General features: G+C 34.1%; 1 protein-coding gene, 1 long non-coding RNA gene and 1 pseudogene across 2 annotated transcripts in view; 1 reads left to right on the top strand and 2 right to left on the bottom strand.

The window, feature by feature from the left end:
• LOC106667015 (partitioning defective 3 homolog) overlaps nucleotides 1–19,259 on the bottom strand; it is a 131,975-nt gene that overhangs the window by 59,564 nt on the left and 53,152 nt on the right. The window lies entirely within an intron of this gene.
• LOC112126785 lies at nucleotides 1,278–10,430 on the top strand. The gene is made up of 3 exons (XR_002910224.1): nucleotides 1,278–2,325; nucleotides 9,866–9,957; nucleotides 10,284–10,430. It is a non-coding gene; the product is annotated as an uncharacterized LOC112126785 (long non-coding RNA).
• On the bottom strand, nucleotides 13,260–14,155 carry LOC112126784 (annotated as a pseudogene).

Here is a 19,259-nt window from a genome sequence, read left to right as displayed (position 1 = left end):
TTGAAGAAAAAAAATTAAATTGCCATTATTATACGATATGAAGTTTGTAAAAAAGAGAATAATAAATGCCATAATATCATAATAGAATATTTAGAGATAATAAAGGCAGGATGGGAATAAACTGATAATGAGAGATAAACAAGGTACAATATATAATCAGTCTAATTATTCATAAGTTTAGGTTTATTAATTGTAAGTATATTATCGAAATATAACAAATCATCACTCCGTTTGTAATTTAGAGCAATATACTATGTATTTTTAATACAATTGTATTTTTTTACCGACCTTATTTTTAGACAGGTAGTAAAAGACCAACTTTTAATATATCGCGTATTATATGTGGTATAAAGCCTAGCAAAACGTAAGTTATTATTGTAATAGTTATTTGAGGTCAAAATTAATATCTAGAATTTCATTTAGAGTGGACTGAATTTGCTTATTTGTTTTAACTTAATCTTTTGTAATGTTTGTAATTTTGCAATTGTAAAGCTTATAATCTATGATTCTTAAATGGGTTTCAATTGTTTCAACATTACTAGAATTTTCCTTTATTTGCATTTATTTCTAGCAAAATGTAATTTTAATTTTTTTACTAAGTATCCCATGGAGTTGGGAATACCAGTTAAATTTTCTCAGCTTATTTAAGTATTGATTCACTTTTAATTTAAGATCGAATTTTTCTGTCGCTCTACTATCATTCGATATTTTTTTTGTTTCCGATATATCGCCCTTTTGATATATATCAAGAATAACGATATATCGATAGATTATTTTGATTTATCATTCGATATAATTATATACTTTTAACCTCACTCACATCATTTTACTAATCCGACTGACATTGCAACATTGCACAAAACACGTCCGCAACGACTTAAAGCAGTAGAATCACGGTGAAAAGTTTTGAGTCAGATCCCAGGGAATATATTTCGAATTGACATGGACAGACCATGAATCCGATGGGTTACCAAAATATTTAAATATGGTTGTTGCTAATCAGCATCAAGATTCTCTCATGACCTGGCAGGAGTGGGTGCCAAAATCTGTTCAAATTTTCTTTTTTGCAACAACTACGTCAACTTCGGCGAAATAACCTTTTTCAAAGGCATGAGCTTCTTCTCAAGCAATCAAATATGGGGTCAAAATTTTGTCATCAAGACCTAACAATATGTTTTGAAATAATTAAGTCTTGCTGCATGGCCCTTGCCATTGCAATTTCTGTATGTAATTGTATTTTTTATATATTTATATTATTTTTTTAATTATATGGCGATTCATCACAAAAAAAGCCCCGGTTCAAATTCTACGGTCCTGAATTTTTTCAAAAACGTTGGCACTCAAAAGATTTTAACCCACGTAAAAAATTAAGTAAAATAGGCTGTTTACTTAGAAATTATGAATCATAAAATACCGTTACGATGAAGTTTTACTGAAAACTACGTCAAGTTTGATGAAATCCTGAAATACAACACAGCAGTAAGTGTAATTTGAGAATGCTGTATAAAAAAAACTTATTTCCGCAACAATGTATATGTATAGTGCACCAATTTTAGCTCTTATTCTAAGCTGCTGATGTAATGAAATTGGTTTACGCCATAAACTTTCAATCTGCCAAAGTTTGATTAAGGAATTGAGTAATTCTTTGAAATGCACCCTATATCTGGAAAATTATCACTAGTAATATATCTAGACATTTCAGAATTTTGGAACATTTGCAATTAGAAGGGCCCGGTAGTTGAAACATTGCCCAAACCGTTAAGTGGTTATAGAATTTTACTTCTTAATTGAGGGAACAGGTTGTATTTTGCGATTTTGCCTGTTTTAAAACCGGATTCGAAGTTGCATGTTCCCCCGAGGTGATTTTTACTAAGGCGTCTCCTCCCCTTGCACCTTTTTAACTTTTCAGCTGGTGTTCTCACGTAGGTGAAAAACCACCTCAATCAGGCCGGCAAGGCCAGTTCGTGCGAAAATCTCCCTTCGGTCGAGACGCTTTTCTCATGCCCTTGGGCTTTTGGAGGGAACAGGAGAACGTTACACAACCGCGTGCAAAAAAAAAAACCAACTTATTGTCTAAGCCGACACAACAGAGGAAACAGAAAAGGCGAGTGTTTCAGAACGGAATTACAACAAATATTGTGAATTGGGTGGTGCGGGCAAGTGCAATGACTGGAAGTCACGGCCGGAAGCTTACCTGTCGTACGTGCGTTCGGCTTCCGCCTGATCCTTCATCACACGTGCCCTGCCGTATTTGGATCATCCAGCCTTCAGACTGGAGAAGTCCAATCCGAGTGTTGCCTCCTCCATTAAGGACAGTCAGAAAAGGTAAACAATGGCATACTAATGTCGTAAGTTGATTATTCGGCACACAAAGGTTAACAAAGCCTGCTGAAATATGAGCCAAGCACGTCTTCATAATAGAAATGTGATCGGATACCATACACTCCATAGCCTTAGCTTCACAGCAACTACTGTATTATTTGTCACTTAAAAATCTGACAACTCCATCGAAGTACGTTAATAGTAAGTAATTTAAATTTCCCTAATTGCGACAAAAATCGGTACCACGTTAGTTAGATTTGTACTGCTTTTTATCAAAAATGTTGCTTCTTTGGAAATATATTGTAGGTTCCTTTTGTTATGCTTAATGTTCACATGTTCCTTATGTTATACCATCAACTGAAAATTATACACTTCGGAGCAATCTCCTTTTCAGCATACAATAATTACGACACATTTTTGTATGCTGAAGAGGAGGCTGCTTCGAAATTCAAGGTGATAGACGTTATATGCTCCACACAAATTTTTTAATGATGGCAAATTTAAAAAAGATATATTTTATTATATATATTCTTTTTTTAATTTCTCTTCATTAAAAAAATTGGTGTAGCACATAATGTCGTCTCCCTGTATACACATTTGTCAATTGGTTGTATCTGTTCTAAATAAAAAAGAAAACTACAAGAACTTTATGAACTAGCTAAGAAGCTATATTAACTTTTGAATTATTTTTATCACCTTATTCTTAATTACATAAGTACACAATTTTTTTGAAATGACGCCTGTGACTCAAATTTTTCATTTCGAAATAATTATGTATAATTAATTGAGTAATTTAGCTATATTTGTCTTCCTTATTATAAAATAACAAATAAACGACTAATTAAAAATGTGTTCGAGATGATTAGATGAGCTACAATTTTCGCCTAATCGAGATATTGAGAAGTAGACTCTTTCGTAATCTAGGTAGGTTTGGACGTTACTTCAAAATATGCAATAAACCTACGTGACAATTAACCCAATATAGTTATTACCAAATAAGTAGTAAATACCACAACTTTACCAAAACACTAAATGCAAAGAAAGGTTAAAAACGCATATAGGATAAGTCTTACGTCATTATTATGATCATAGAAGCGAAAGGAAAATTGTATGATCGGACATAAAAATAAACAATTTACAATAGTATCTCTCTTTGTGTATGCCTAGACGAAAAATTTATGGCTATTGTCCCAAGAAAATCTACAAGCGATCCACAAAGCTACATTGTTATAAAGTTAGCAAACTGATTAAAGAAAGATTTGCAGTGAAAAAGCTTAAATTAATTAAATAACCTATAACGTATATTATTAAACTTACAAATAAACCTAGGTACCAAAAAAATGAGAAAGAGGAAAACACCTCAGTAAGAACGGTACCATCTTTTGGTAAACAGACGGATCTAGAACACAAAAACAGGGGTAGGAGTGTCCCGGAATCAAATACTCAGCACACATGGGACAATGCACTAGTATCTTCCAAGCTGCGGTCCACGCAATCTAGAGATGTACTCAATTTAACTTGACATAAACAAGATCATAGCTATCATGTCAGATAGTCAAGCAGCCAACAAAGCACAAAGCTCAATCATCATTAGTTCAAAGATGGTGTTGAACTGCAAAACCAAATTAAACATATTAGGTACGCAGAACAAGGTCAGCCTCTGCTGAGTCCCAGGATACATGGGAGTAGAAGGCAACGAGAAAGCAAACATCCTTGCAAGGAAAGGGGCTGGTATACGGCTGAAAGGACCCGAACCCTTCTGTAAAGTAGGAACCCACACTCTCAATGAGTATCTCAGACAGAAGTATAAAAAGAAAATGAGGCAACAATGCAATTCACTCATTGGACACAAACAATGCAAAAACCTCCTAACAAATTTCGGAAGGAAAGAAGTGACAGAATGTATCAAAGGAAGTAGGAAAAACTGCGAATCCTAATAGGATTCTTAACAGGGCACTGCAAACCAAATGGACATTTAAAGAAGATTGGTATAATCCAAGATGGAACATGCAGATGCAAAGAGGCAGAGGAGACACCATCACACCTACTAACAAACTGTGGTGCTAAACTTGCATGCTTTGGGATGTACAATGTGACTGTAGAAGAAATTCAACTATTGAAACCGGTCCTACTAATCAGTTCCTTGGTGCAATAGGACTCACCAGTGTGCTATAGGCACAAAACGGGAGATACAATAGCTCTTAAAGGGCACAGTATATTACACCACAACTAATACATTTATCTACAACTTATATTATTTATTTTATCGACAAGCTTGCTTAGCCTTAAGGACCGTCATGATTTAGGTGTAAAGATTCTTTACTCATAAATCCATATAAATTTAAAATAGAAAGTGCTTTACACAGACCTAGAATCAATAATTTTTACACATTAGAATACCACAAAAAAATTAAAATAATTGACGAGAAAGCAATAACAGAATGCCGGAGTCCGTAGCATGAGATCGTTCTTACAGAGTGGACATGGGGGCCAGAAAAAAAGCTTTATTATTTTATATATTACACTTCATAAACACACGAATATTTAACACTGCCAGGTTTGGATTTCTAATTGTGAAGAATTGAAGAATTACTAAACCTGTAATAATTAGACTAAGGTTTGAGTGTTGGCCAACAAGAACTGGGCATTTTAGGATATTTGTTTTATTAAAAAAAATTTTTTTAAATTGAACTGGTTTCACTGATGGATCGCCTATTTTGTCGCGGCGTTTTCTCGAGAAGAAAACCAGGGGAAAACGGGCTCTGATGCGTAAAATCAGATTGAAGATTATGTAAGGAATGCCAAGGATAAAAAAGTCCTTGAATGACTAAGGAAAGATTGTGAGAAGAATTTAATAAGCCTGTGATTAATTTCAAACCTGATACCTTCAAACAGTTACTCGAATGCCTTTTGACATAAGCTATCCATTAACGATTCCCCGGACAATTAGAAAAAGCAAATACGCTTAATACATCAATAACACCGCAAAATTAGATCATGGACATGCCAATCGTGCCTTGAGACAACATTAGACAATACATCAGATTTTCAATATTTAAATCAAAAATATTATTTATTTATTTATTTAAATATAAAAATACAATTTTTAGTTAAAGTTAAAATTCCGATAGTAAAAGCTGTTCTATTGTTTAGAGACTTTCTAAATTCTTCTGAAATTTGGTAATTCTATTGTCTTAACTGTTATCAGTTGGCCCTAATAATCAAAACTGAAACAAATAAACATTGAAAAAAAAAAGCATATGCATAAAAGCTTTTTTTTATGACTTAAATCAATTCAGTTTATTCAATAAGAACGAAATCTGGTATATAGTCTATCGTTACAATAACATCACTGTAGCCCATCACGTCTACAAAGTAGAAGTTAAAAACAGTGTTCAAGCTCATAAAACCTGATTAAATTTTGTAATAAAATTGTGTAAAACTTGGAAAGAGGCAATGAACCAATAAGATAAAACAGTTCTACGTGACACAGCGCTTGATGTTAATTAGTTAAGGCTGTTTGTAAAACTGGGTTGGCACGTCTGGGGAAAGCAGGGAACGAATAGCCAAATTGCCAATAATTATTATGTTTCGGTCTCGTCTTAGTAAAATTCCAATAGTCTATGGGGTGTAAAAACAACTGAAGGTCTTGTTGAAAATAAAAATAGAGGTAAGCAAAAATGCAGTTATATGTCAAATTAGTGGTTTTCAATTGTTCTTACAATATAATAGAATAGAATCTGTATTCAAAATATTCACGACAGTTTAAACATATTTACATACGAGTGCCAGTTTATACTACAATCTCCTGGTTCAGGAATTAATTTTTAAAAAGAATGTTTCAACCAGACAAAAGATAAGTTAATTTAAGCATAAAAATCGTAAATTTGTTCTTTTCTTGTTTAAAATGCAATGATGTTTATTGTCACAAAGTTTTTCTAACGGTAACAGTGTATGCAATTCGACAGGCAATTACATCTAATTATCGTACACCAACCCTCAAAATAATTAGTAAATGTACTAAGAATTTTATATATTACCTTATATAATATTATTGTTATAAATATTATTCTTAGAAATGAAGACTATATGATCCCGGAAACATTCTTTACAACATCCTATAAAGTCTCAACGGACTATAAAGGAGAGGAAGAACTCAGGAGAGCATCAGATACAATGATATGATAAAGAGATAACAAAAACAAACTAAGGAACAAAAACACAAACGAAGGAACCGGATCGGGTATTTGTTGTAAAAGCCCAATGAGCAATCAAACTCATTAGGGGAGTACATTTCGGTCTTTCAATCAGAAATACATGCCATCAACGCTTGTGCCCTAGAAAATATTAAAAGGGGTTACAGTGGCAAAAAAATATTCTTAAGATCTGATAGCCAAGCAGCTAGGGCAGCTTTATTACATGCAATAGCATGTAAAAAATCACATCAAAATTAGTCAGTGAATGCATCCAAAATCTCCTAAACCCGGGGAAACACGACCGGATCTTGGGTGCCAGGGCACAGAGAAATTTTGGGTAACGAAAAAGCATACACACTGACCAGAGGAGGATCTGCAAGACCATACATAGGCCCCGAACCTATACTTGAGATAACAAGCACAAACATAGAATCCACGTAGAATGGATCCAAACAAAACAAAAAGAGAGGTGGATAACATAGTAAACTTATGTTGAAACACCCCTCACCAAGACCGGCAAACTCACACCTGCAATTGGAGAGGGCTAGATTCAGAGGAGTGATAGGACTATTAACAGGTACACATCATGGGCATATACAACGATGACCCCATCAGCAGATTATGCAATAAGCATAGCAGCAAGGTACAATAAGCCAGTAAGCTGGAGTGCCTGGGGAGCACAAACCCCGCTTCCTTACATCCTCATTACCATTACTATTACCAAGAATATTACAAAATTAAAAACTAAATAGTATGGTAATTCGGTAATTCGTTTAAATAAAATAGTGTATAATGAAAATTACATTTTACGATAAAAGTACGTAATTGGCCCAAATTAACCGAAAACTTCGATTGTCCTAAGACAACCGAGAGGCAGTCAATTAAAGGTCCTTTAAAATCGAGCTTTCATTTTCGTTGAATGGAAAGATTAGAAAAACATTCAGAGCATACAGAAGAAAGTCTTAGCACGTTCAAAATAAAACCGAAGGTATAAAAATGCGTCTATACGTAACTATTTACGTAACGAGGTTATTGGGTGTACATCCAAATGCTCTCTCTCCAACTGGACGTTGTCCGAAGGCTAAAGAAAGTGGATTTTTTAAAAAGGACAAAATGCCTCTTTAATTTCTTCATCGGACCGGTTCTTTTGATTTCGACGGATCGCGTTAGGAAACCGAAATTATTTTTTTCGGAATAAGCAATTTACAACTTGATTCGTTGTAAAACCGTTGAACATGATCCATTTTCCTCCCACGGACGGGACGATTCATCCAATAGTCAGTGAACAGTTAGCATGCGATAACGGTAGAACTCAAGTTGCCTATCTCCCTTTAAATCGGCAAATTCTCACAGGGCGAGAATCGATTAGCGACGAAAGTGACTGGATAAAACATTACTGAAAATTGCAAACATATTCTACCCTGAAACAGTGGGATTTTGATCCATTGAGTTATAATTTCAAAGAAATCACAAGTTTTCAACCAATCTCGTAGTACAATGCTAAATTTTTAAGTTAGTTAATTATCATTAATCTAACTTACATGTGAACTTTGGTATTTGAATTTTGACCAATTGAGGAACAACGTTGTAATTTTTAATTAAAAATGTCCGTCATCACATTACCTTCATCTATTTTCAAGCCAAACTTATCAGGTAGGACTGCTGACCATAAATTGGTTAATCAGGAATTAATTGGCACCAATAGTATATTTTCCTTCTGTTCAATTCGCCAATACTCTTAAATGTAAAGTTGTCATTCACATTTATGCTTTTCATAGATATTTCTGTAAATTAGTTTTTACAGATCATTTTGGTCTGCTACCCTCGCTGTGTTGGCCTGTCAGTTTCGCCATTTTCAGTGTTGGAACTGGCGGATTTTTATGAAGTCAAATTTCTTTTATAATAAAAACCACCAAAAGAATCTTGACTTCCCAGAAATCGATATAGTATTTCTAATGTAAGCTAGACTTTAGTTTATCGAGTATTGGCTTCAATCTGATCACTGTTAATCATCCCCTGAAAGAATACTTTCGTTTTGATCGATTGAAGAACACTGATAAACTTGTTATATTTGCATTCATCATTCTTCATAGACTGTATTTTTGACCAAAGATTAATAAGCTTACACTCTCAACACGACACGCAAGAATGGCACAATTACACAGAAGACAAACACTTTGAGCCCTGAAGATGATCTCAATAAAGATCGAAACGTTGGCATCATAAAGAAAATGTTTTTCTGAAACCTACATCACACCAGACCGCATCTCACGATTTCTGAATAATAAGCTTACAGTTGATCCCTGGTGGTGATTATCCTATGGCATCATACTTCGATCTGAACGACTAAGATCGAATTTTGTAATTTTATGATCTACGTGCACTCGTTTCAGCAAGCATATAAGCAAGAATGCTTATTGGCATTAAGAAAACGAAGAATTAATTAACTTACAGTTGATCTAGAATAATGTTTATGTGTTATTTAAATATATAAGCTTGGTTTTCCTAATCATATAAGCCAAGCTACTTATTACAATAAATTCAATCAATGATTAATTTGTTGATAATTTAGCAGTTGACACCAGGAGAATTTGAGTTTTCTAAATAATTTTTTCGTTATATTAACTAACTAAAATACTTACAAAATGTTATGCGTAAGGCTCACATTTAAATTTAGAAATACACATAAACTGGCGATCGCCTAACTGTACCTGTAACAACAAAAGAAAAATATTAAAGTTATGTCTTAAATGAAACATATTACATGAATAGAATAAATAAAAGTATATACTAATAAAAAAACGTATTTTTTATTGGATATTACATCCAACAATTTTTATGGGGGAAGCAACCGTTTTCGGATATATACCTATATATTTTTGTTTAAGGAACTTCCACTAGATGGATTTTAATTTTGATATGCATATTTTTTTTTCACGAGAGATTGTCTCTTGCCGATTTTCGATAACGTTTTCTCAAAATCTATTTCGTCTATTATAACCAATGTTTTCTTAGTACTGCGAATTCGTGGTTAAGGGTTTTGGAAAATAGTGAATCGTCAAGTTTAAGATCCTAAATTTGTGACTAAATTTTTGGCATTTGTATTGAACAAAAAAAAATCATTCGCTTTTAGGTGATTGTAAAACAAATGTTCGCTAGGATTGTTTGTGTAGAATTGTTCTACAAAATTATAGAAACAATCCCTTCAATATGATGAAGAGTATTGAAGAAAAGTTAGCAAAGTTGAAAAAAATACATTTTTTCAAGAGTTGCGATGTTCTGTTCAATCTCGGATGTTTCCAGTTGTCGCCTAATTGACAAAATGTTACACCCGTTTCCTTTTGCAGGATGGAGTTGAAGACGATGTTGTATTTGAGAAAGTAGTTCTTCACGCAAAATAAACATAAAATATGACGGTCTTTAAACAGCGTACGGAAAGGTGAGTTTCAAGTTCATTAAAGCAACTTTCAAAAAATTATTCGAAGCATTTCTAAACACTAAAGCTCAGCATCTCACGGGACCATTTTTATTCCGTGCGAAAAAGGTTGTTTAAAATAAATAAAGCTTAACGACGCACCAATAATGTATATTTAATATTTACTAATTATCCCATGCATTACAGAGCTGACATCATTACATACATTCCAAGTGTTCACGTTTGACAAACCGTAAAAAAAGTTAACACCACCTACACTAAAAACACCTTGAATACATAATTCGTATGACGAATTTGTGTAAATATTGAATATTAAGAAATGTTTGCAGAACCTACGTCGATATTGGAAAGGTGATCAACAAAACGCGATAACAGAAACTGTATTTTTAGTATTAAATTAGTCACTGAACATCTCTTGTAATCGTAGGTAACTTTTTTATATGTATTCATAACTTTCAGTAAATCCATACAGGATTCATTTTTTTTTTTTTTTTTTTTTTTTGAGGATTCGCAACAGCAGAGGTTACATCAACCCTCGGGGTGCCGGTGTTTTTGAAAAAAGCCCATTTGTAAGTACGTCGGGTTCGAATGCAGGGCCGCTGGATTCGAACCCGGGACCTTTACCTTACAGTGATGAGCGACGTGTCAACGCCTAAACCGTTGCGGCCACCGACGCCCCTATTCAATAATTATTTAGTTATTTAAAAACGTGGAGAGAAGACTATTATTTTTGTTAAATTAATAGTTAAATATGCATTGTATTAACTGTATTGTACAATTAGAATGAGGATACGTAAAAGTCGAAGCAACACATTTTGGGTCTCTTTGGACGTTCCAGAATCCCCTCCAATGAAATGCTCAAGAAATGCAAAATGGTAAAGCGAGCGGGTAGTAGCTGCCACAGAGAGGAAAGCCCCACGTAGAGAACCTCTTCGGAGGTTTGCAAAAGGTCGGTACTAACTAATGGGGGGTCACTGGTCAGAAAGGAGTTATGTGGAGTTCAGTTTGCACGGGTCAGTTGGACATCAGTCAGTTACAGTTTATAACACAATAACATTTTCCAGACATAAGAGCAATTAGGCAAGGACAGAGGAAATCTAACAACACCCAGACAAGTTTACAGCTTACTTTTATAGAATTTAAATTATGTAGGCATATATTTATTATTTCAATCTCAATATGAAGAAATGTTGTGACACATGCCAGGGATTTTGTTTGGAAGATACCTTTACGTTTCAATCAACTCCTTGTGCCATCTTACATCCGTGTTTGTAATTCTGCCAATAACATTTGTTTTCTATTTATTTGGATGTGTACGTTAAAATTTATCTTTTTCTTCATTTTGTCTGATGTAATTTTTTTTATCTTACAATTTCCTTAGGATGGTTTTGGCCAAATTGTAGAGATTTGGTATATTTATATCACGGCTAATATTGCAGTTAACTTTGACTCGTTTTGAAAAGTGCTGTAAACTGTACCTTAGAGTTGAACAATTAGCAGTAATTCCGAAAAAGTATCAATAGTCACGAACGAAAAACATTTGCAAACTGTTGACTTTTGGTGATCCATAGTTAAATCGGGTACATGCATTGGAAGGTTTTTTCAGAACCAAAATCATCGCTCTTCCATTCGTTACATTACAAATTAAATAGAGCTGTTATTGTGGTCAATTTTTCCTGAACGGATTCGATTACGACGGAAATAAGGCACGTTGATCGTGGGCATGGCCATCCGCATTCTTGCAGGTCGAAGGTAACCGCATGATCCGTGCTCCGATTGAATTAAAATTGGATCCGAGGAATGCACTATGCCAAATGGAAATGAGATTCTGAAAGGAGACAGTTTACCCTCAGCTGACCTGCCGTCAAAGAGAGTAACGACTTTTTAATGAACTCCTTTTTATTGCCTAGTTGACCTTAGGGAGTTTTTACGCGGGGTTCTGGTGAATCTTGTTAATTCCCTTTGTCTTGTCCTTCCTAAAATCGCCATTATCTTTAAAATGCCATCATTACTGCCATAAATGTCAAGCCACTTGAATAGCCTTGATATAAGTTTTTTAGTTGGGTCAGATCAAACTAATGAAACGAAAATAATTACATGACAATTTAAAGCACAGAATAAAAAATAAAGTAAACAAGAATAACACTTAATACAGATTGCAAATCAAAAATAATTATATCCATGTTGTACATATTAATGTCGTGTCAATTAATGTTGGGGGGGGGGGGGGGTTTGAACTTGTGTTATGGCCTTTTTCGATCGCGTTGTCCTCCAACACTGGATTGGTTTGTCCGAGGCGTTTCATCATTCGCCATCATCGTAGAATATGACAACAGAAATAAATTTGAAAGAAACAAGACAGAAACCCAACGATAATAGACCAAACTACATAGTACTATCGTTAACTTATTTTTAGCAGTATGTAGACGCATATAATTATGTAGTTGAAGTAAAAGGTTACGAAAGGCCGTCTGCAAAAATGGTTTAATCAATAAATAAATACAAAGCACACACGCACACTAATTATAAGTATGGCCCAAGAATAAGCCAATATTTGATTTTTCGTGGGGATAAATTAGGTGTAAGTCCGTCGTTTATACCTTCCGTTTAAAGACCAGAACCGCCAGTCAGATGATGCGAGGTTACAGGGTATAAGCATGGCGGAGCAAGACCCTTTCAATTTCAGCAAATAATGTGAAAGATGTTTAAATGAGTAGACAAGTAGGGCCGACTCCTTATTATCGTTTATCAAATTGGAAATGAATTGTTTTTAAAAATTAATTGATCCGAGTCAATTCCTCCAGACGATCTCTTCCTGGCCAGACGTTTGGTTGAAAGATTTCTGCTTGACTTGGCCGAATATTCTGGACACCGGTTTTAGATTGCAGGCTCACCATGACAATTTGAACATTCTGGCCGATAATCCACGATTGGTATGGAACAAATCCCGGTTTACAATCTCGAGCGATTAAGCTTAATCGACCGGTGAAGGGCGACTTGATCGAGACTGGTTTTCCCAGCAATGTCTGGAACATTATTTACTAGCAACAGAGAAAGAAATATGTTGACCAAATTATACACTTTCCAATAACTAATCAAAGAAATTTCAAAAGTGTAAGGTAATTTAGTCGTGTTCTGTTTGAAAAAAAGTTAACACTTTATTCATTTCACAATTTTGACTCATTCCGAATCAAACCATATCCTAAGATTTTAATTAAACAGGCTCAGATTAATATTATCCAAAATTAACCAAAAAAATTACAAATATTGTATATATAAAACCTCAGTCGGTTTATTTATTCAGATTCAACATTAGATTTGAGTTTGGTGGGCTTCATTCCTTCTTCATGGTGAAATTCTTCAACATACAACGGCTTGAAAACTTTGAAATAATAAGGGACTTTGATGTGCACTGGAACTTTTTTTCTTCGACTGACACAGGATAAGGCTTTTCGACCACAACTTCGTAAGGTCTTGGTTCGACTTCGTACGGTTTCTCGGCTGGGACTTCGACTTTAACAGATACCTTCTTTTCCACGGTGTAAGGTTTTTTTTCTCGACGGACTCTGAGACATTGTAGGGCTCGTTGTACATTTTGACTGTGACCAGGTACACGGACTATTTTTTCCAAGGGGTACGGCGCCGGCACGTAGACCTTCACCTCCACTGGGACTTTCTTCTCGGCAGTGACCGGGTACGGCTTTTCCACGGAGTACGGCACGGGACGATCCACTTTGACGTGTACCGGGTACTTAACTTCCTTCTCTACTTTGACCGATACAGCACTTTTTCTTCTTTGGTCACGACTATCGTCATGTGATGCTTTATTTCATGGAGCATCTTGTGCTCCTCCGCCCAAGTCAGCACAATGGCGAGGAGAGAAAGAACAACTTTGCCGATTTCATCTCGTATCGAACTGACTGATTTCACTCTGACACCCGTTTTTTATATTATTAACTATCTAATTTATCCATATCAATACATCGTCGAATTTCTTCGTATGTGAGAAATAATGATGCACCATATTTACTTAACCAAATAAATGTACAATTCTAAATGCTTAACTGGAAGTAAAACAAGCTCAGACCAATTAGCCTTTCTTCTTCTCAAGTTTCTTAAAACAAATACCGTTTCAGATTAATTTCTAGGTGAGCCATTTGCATTTTACGAACAATTGAGTATAAATTACCTCCTAGGTACTCTACACAGTAAAAATAATAGATATATTGACAACACTTTCACACAAAACCATTATGACACCACGAGAATAGCATCACACTTTATACTCTGAAGATGACCCGAATAACGGTCGAAACGACCGCAAAAAAAAGAAAAAGATGTTTTTCTAAACTGTCTCTTTCTTGACAGCTCCTCATGACTTCAATAAATAATAATATCTATTTTAAATTATCAAATTATTTCACCATACATCAAATCAAATTTCAGTAAAATTCCACACAAAAAATAAACAATTTCTCACCATCTATCGCCGGTTTTGTTAATAAATTTTATTAAATGATTTAGCAAAAAGCCTGCTCGCTTATTGCACGACGATGTTTATAAATTATGTACGAGCTGCGCCTGTTACGTCTCGGATAGAAACCATATTCAGCCATCCCCGGACTACCAAGTATATATGGTACTTCACATTTTATACATGTTGCATTTTTCAAGGTTAAACGCTTAACTGCTTACATTTATATAACTCGCTTGCGAGTTTGTAACAATATGGTAAAACCTACAGGAACTAAAAGGTTTTACATTTAAAGTTGAACGATCACTCTCTTATTTTAAAATACCACGGATCACTTGGATGACTTTTGCATTAACCGTCCGGCGATGAATTAAATTATTGAACAAACTTCAGGATGTTCAATTTTTCAAGCAACATAGCAAAAACACAATAATTCAAGGGGAATAAACTCAATTTTGTACTTAGGGTTACAGTACACCTCAGAACCATTGGAAAAAATAATCTAGTAATATCGCAATTTATTATCCTTAGTATTTATATGGTCCTCCTAAACGCTGATCACGTCGTACTTTTGTATGTTAAACATTTTTAGAATATTTCTTAAGGTATGTAAGTCCAGTTTAATTCCCCCCCCACTAACAAAAAATTGCTTGTACAGAAACAAAAATTGCTATTCCTTTACAATACAATTTTTTATTAAAGTGTTCAACCTAATATTGAAATTCAAACTAATCGCTACAAGTTTTATTATCTATAAACTTTTATTAATAAATTCCGCCTATATGCATTTGACGTAAGAGGGTATTATAAACGAATTTAGGCATATGCCCTCACAAAAAAATTCTGGTCTTTTCTTTTTCTTTGGTTTTCTTCTGCAGTTAGAAAGTAAGAAAATGATTCGGGAAAACTCTTGAAGTGAATAAATAAATGAAAAGTCATTTGTCCTCCCCTAAGACTGGAACCTTTTTTTTTGTAAAAGTGTGGATTTCGTGTTAGGCCATGTCAGACTACAAACGCTACAAAGCTTTCTTTATAAAATGAACAAACAACGAAAAATATTTGAGGAGAACCTTGTAAATTGGAAAACCCGGAAGCATTTAGATTTTAGCACAGTTCTTTCTAAACACACGAAAAAACAATCACCTTGACTGCTAAAAGAGAAGAGAACTAAGCAAACTGAGTAAAATGTCATGACAGGAATAAATAATCTCCCCTTTACATTAACAAGGTCGCAACAATAGCCATGCCAGTCCTAAAACCAGAAAATGTTCAGAACAATAATCTATTACATCGAAAATCCCTTTTACGTTTTTCATAAGTAAATGGGATGAAGCAAAAGACGAATCAAATATAAGTAACATTTAAAAGGACAGATAATATTCTATAGAATTTCTCTGTAGAACAAGGGAATGAAATGTTTTAAGAGTTCGAAGACCAGTGAGGTCTAAGTAATTTATAGATTGTATCAGCTCTCTTGCAAGAGCCTAAAAAGTGTGTTAACAAGGGCAACAAGTTAGAAAATATTTAAAAGCTCCTTCTTGTCATCTTTGTAGAATCCATTACGTTTATTAAGTCTGCAGAAACCGTTTTCTAAGCCAGTGTTCTTCCTCTTTTCTCATATCGCTATCGTTTATTTTTGCAAATCTTGCAAAGAGAATTGATCGATTGACAATATCCAGTGAAAGACGCTTATTCTAAAATCTTCTTAGAAATAGATTATTCCTATCTCATATAAAGGGTTTAAGTACATATAATGGTTCATTTCTCTCCTATGTGTAAGTACACCTTTTAGTAAGTTTTTGTTTTTGTTTGGTGCTTTGTTCTGGTGTCACCATCATAATGCACACCATTACGTACCTTTCATGTTTATAACGCGTTTCCTCTTGGGAATTTTCTTTTAGATATTGAATTTTATCTTTTACCTCAATGCATCAACCTGGTTTGACTCATTTAGACCATTTTTGCTTTAAGGCTACTAGGTTGTTACGGATTAACTGTTAGCCCACCAGAAGTTGAACGATCTTCTTTAAAATTTTCTTTTGGCGATTAGAGCAGGATAAACTAACACCTGCATTTTTTTTTCAAAATGAGAATGTAATTTTTGTCCAATTCTCACCAAAATATAGTGAAAAATAAAGAAGTTTGGTTTACGACGGGTGACTCTACAAGGACGAAAGGCAACCCTTGCCTTTTTTTTAATTTTTTGCAATATAAGCACACGAATATTCGTGAGTTCCGTTAAAGTTTAAAAAGAACAAAAACAAAAGCAGTATAAACAGGTTCAATATTAAAAAGGCCTAGCAGATTTACACAAGTCTGTGAATCAAGTTTTTCAAATGTGTCAAAGATGTTTTCAAAATTTCCCCTAGCGATTGGGGCATTTGTGTGAATATTGTAAAAGAAACTTTTTTTCCCCCAAACAGACAATTCAATTTTGACCTCAATTCTCACGACATTGTTATGTTAAAAAGAAATATGGTTTACGAAGGGTCCCGTGTCGGATAAAGCCCAAATTGGCAAAGACAAAAAATTAAATTCACAAATACACAAATAGAACGAGTTCGAAAAGGATAAAAATGAAGAAAACAAGTCCCATAAGTAAAGAATTATTTTCTAACAGGGCATAAAATATTTCAAGTAGAAAACTAAGAAAATTGGAGAAAACCATGAAAAGAAGAAATAAATAAAATGAATGACAGAAACAACTGAATCCTGTTTGTTCATCAAAATGACATTTGAAATTTAAGAAGAAAATATGGTTATTTTACAATTTACCATTTATCGAAAGGTGGTGATCAAGAATGTCACCTTCTCGATTCCTTCAGTTAAATTTCTATTTTAAAAAAATAAACAAGAGACTGGGAGAATACATAATATCCCATTTGCGTAACAAGACTTCCATAAGGCGTTTTCGAATCTTCAAGGCAGTATTGATTAAGAAGCAAATTCCATCGTGACCGCCTGACGAGTGAGTCAGTGCGCTTTCTGACTATAGATGCCGCAAGGGTCCAATGTTGTTGCTTCCAGTTCGTCCGCAAACCCACGAGAGTGCTCGCCGACCAACAAATACAACTTGAGGAAGTTCTACTTGAAAAACGAGAGAGCGTGCCAATGTTCAAAAGCCAAAGCTTCAGCATCGATAAAAACAAAACAAAAACAGTTAAGTTATAAAGAAGTTAAGTTATAAAGAAGTTAAGTTATAAAGAAGTTAAGTTATAAAACAGTTAAGCTATAAAAAGACAAGATTTATTAGGATTTTGTCCGATAATATGGTTTTAATGATTCAATAATAATTCGTTTACCAGCGATAAACACCCTACTTAAAACTTTGTCACAGGATTCTTTATATAAACAAAACTGTCATCGAGTTTTTAAGACAATTCCAATTTTGAAAAATAGAAATAATTTAAACGAAAAAATGTTTATATTGACGTTTTCGTTTAAGAATAAAATATATATGTAACTTTCTTTTAAAGAATTTCCTGTTGTGGTTAAAATTGATTTTTAAAGCCGCCATTTTATAACGATATTTACGTTTCTTTTTGGTTCACAAGTTTAAAATAGCTATGTTTATTTTCCATAAATGAACAATATCAAACATTAAATAAAACTTATAATTCATACGTCTACAATAAACTTTTTTTACTCCTCATACGCGTGCATTGTTTATTTTTTAATCTTAATTGAATTGTGACCTTGTGATAGTTCCCCATACGACGCAAAACTTTTATTTTATGAATCACCCACCCAAACAATATGCGATGTTATGCTGTACGTTATAACAATCAAAAATCGCATTTATCTTTAAGTTATACTGCGTACATTTTATTCGCTTAATTGAAATAGAAATAATCTATAATTATTCTTTCTAAGGTCTTGGTTGAGATAAAGTCAGTGTGACGAGGGGGATTCGAACCCACGACCTTCGGCTAAATACGCCACTACTCCACCACTTGAAATATCGTGACTTCGATCCTCTCGGACACCAACTCTCCATCTCAACCTACAACCGTCCGAAGTTTCCCTCTTTTAGCCATTTTCATAAATGGAATAATCTATAACATTGTAAAATTGTGGCCAGGCCTCATTCCAGGCAGGCTCTGGAAATAGGTTTATTTCATTGCGAAATCTTCTCGAAAGGGTTTCAGATTTGAAGATTTTACTTTAGATATCGACTTGAAATTGAACGGACAGGATTTATGCAAGTGGTAAGTTCGAGAAAAAAATTTACATGCAGTTTTTATTAACAAAATATGAAAAAGTATGTCTCATTATTTAAAATAAGGCGCTTTTATAATATAATTGGCCAATCTTAATCGGAAATTAATTACAAATATGCGAAAGGGACAATTTTTAGTTTCCCCGGAGATTTGAACGTCAAATGCAGGAAACGTCTAGGTTTCTTTCATTGCGAAATCTTCTCGAAAGGGTTTCAGACTAGCGGATTTCATCTTAAACAAAGTCTTTGAAATGGAATGGGACTTGATAAATTTCTAAGTTATAAAAAAGGGAAAAACCGCATTTTTGTAAGGTTTAAGGTTTTTAGAATATCATGATTAGAATGTCGTTTTCTTTATTATTTTCTCGCTTAAACAAGTCCGTTTAACAATGTTGGCTTTGTAAGTATCAAAATATCCTAGGAGATTATTTAAAGTACGATAATGTCATCAGAATGCCCCCCCCCCCTGTGCTCTTAACTGCAATTATTCTCTTTGCCTTGTTTACTACAATAGGTGGTCTCAGGGGCAACTCTCGTCAGAATGCTTTACGACACGATTGTCACACTTTAATGTCCGATCTTTCACAGTTTTAATCTTGAGGTATTTCCGTA

The sequence above is a fragment of the Cimex lectularius genome, unplaced genomic scaffold (assembly GCF_000648675.2).
Source record: "Cimex lectularius strain Harlan isolate CLEC.00 unplaced genomic scaffold, Clec_2.1 scaffold85, whole genome shotgun sequence".
Taxonomy (NCBI): Eukaryota; Metazoa; Arthropoda; class Insecta; order Hemiptera; family Cimicidae; genus Cimex; species Cimex lectularius.
The sequence above is the reverse complement of the archived record's forward strand: the minus strand, read 5'-3'. Positions and strand labels throughout refer to the sequence as shown.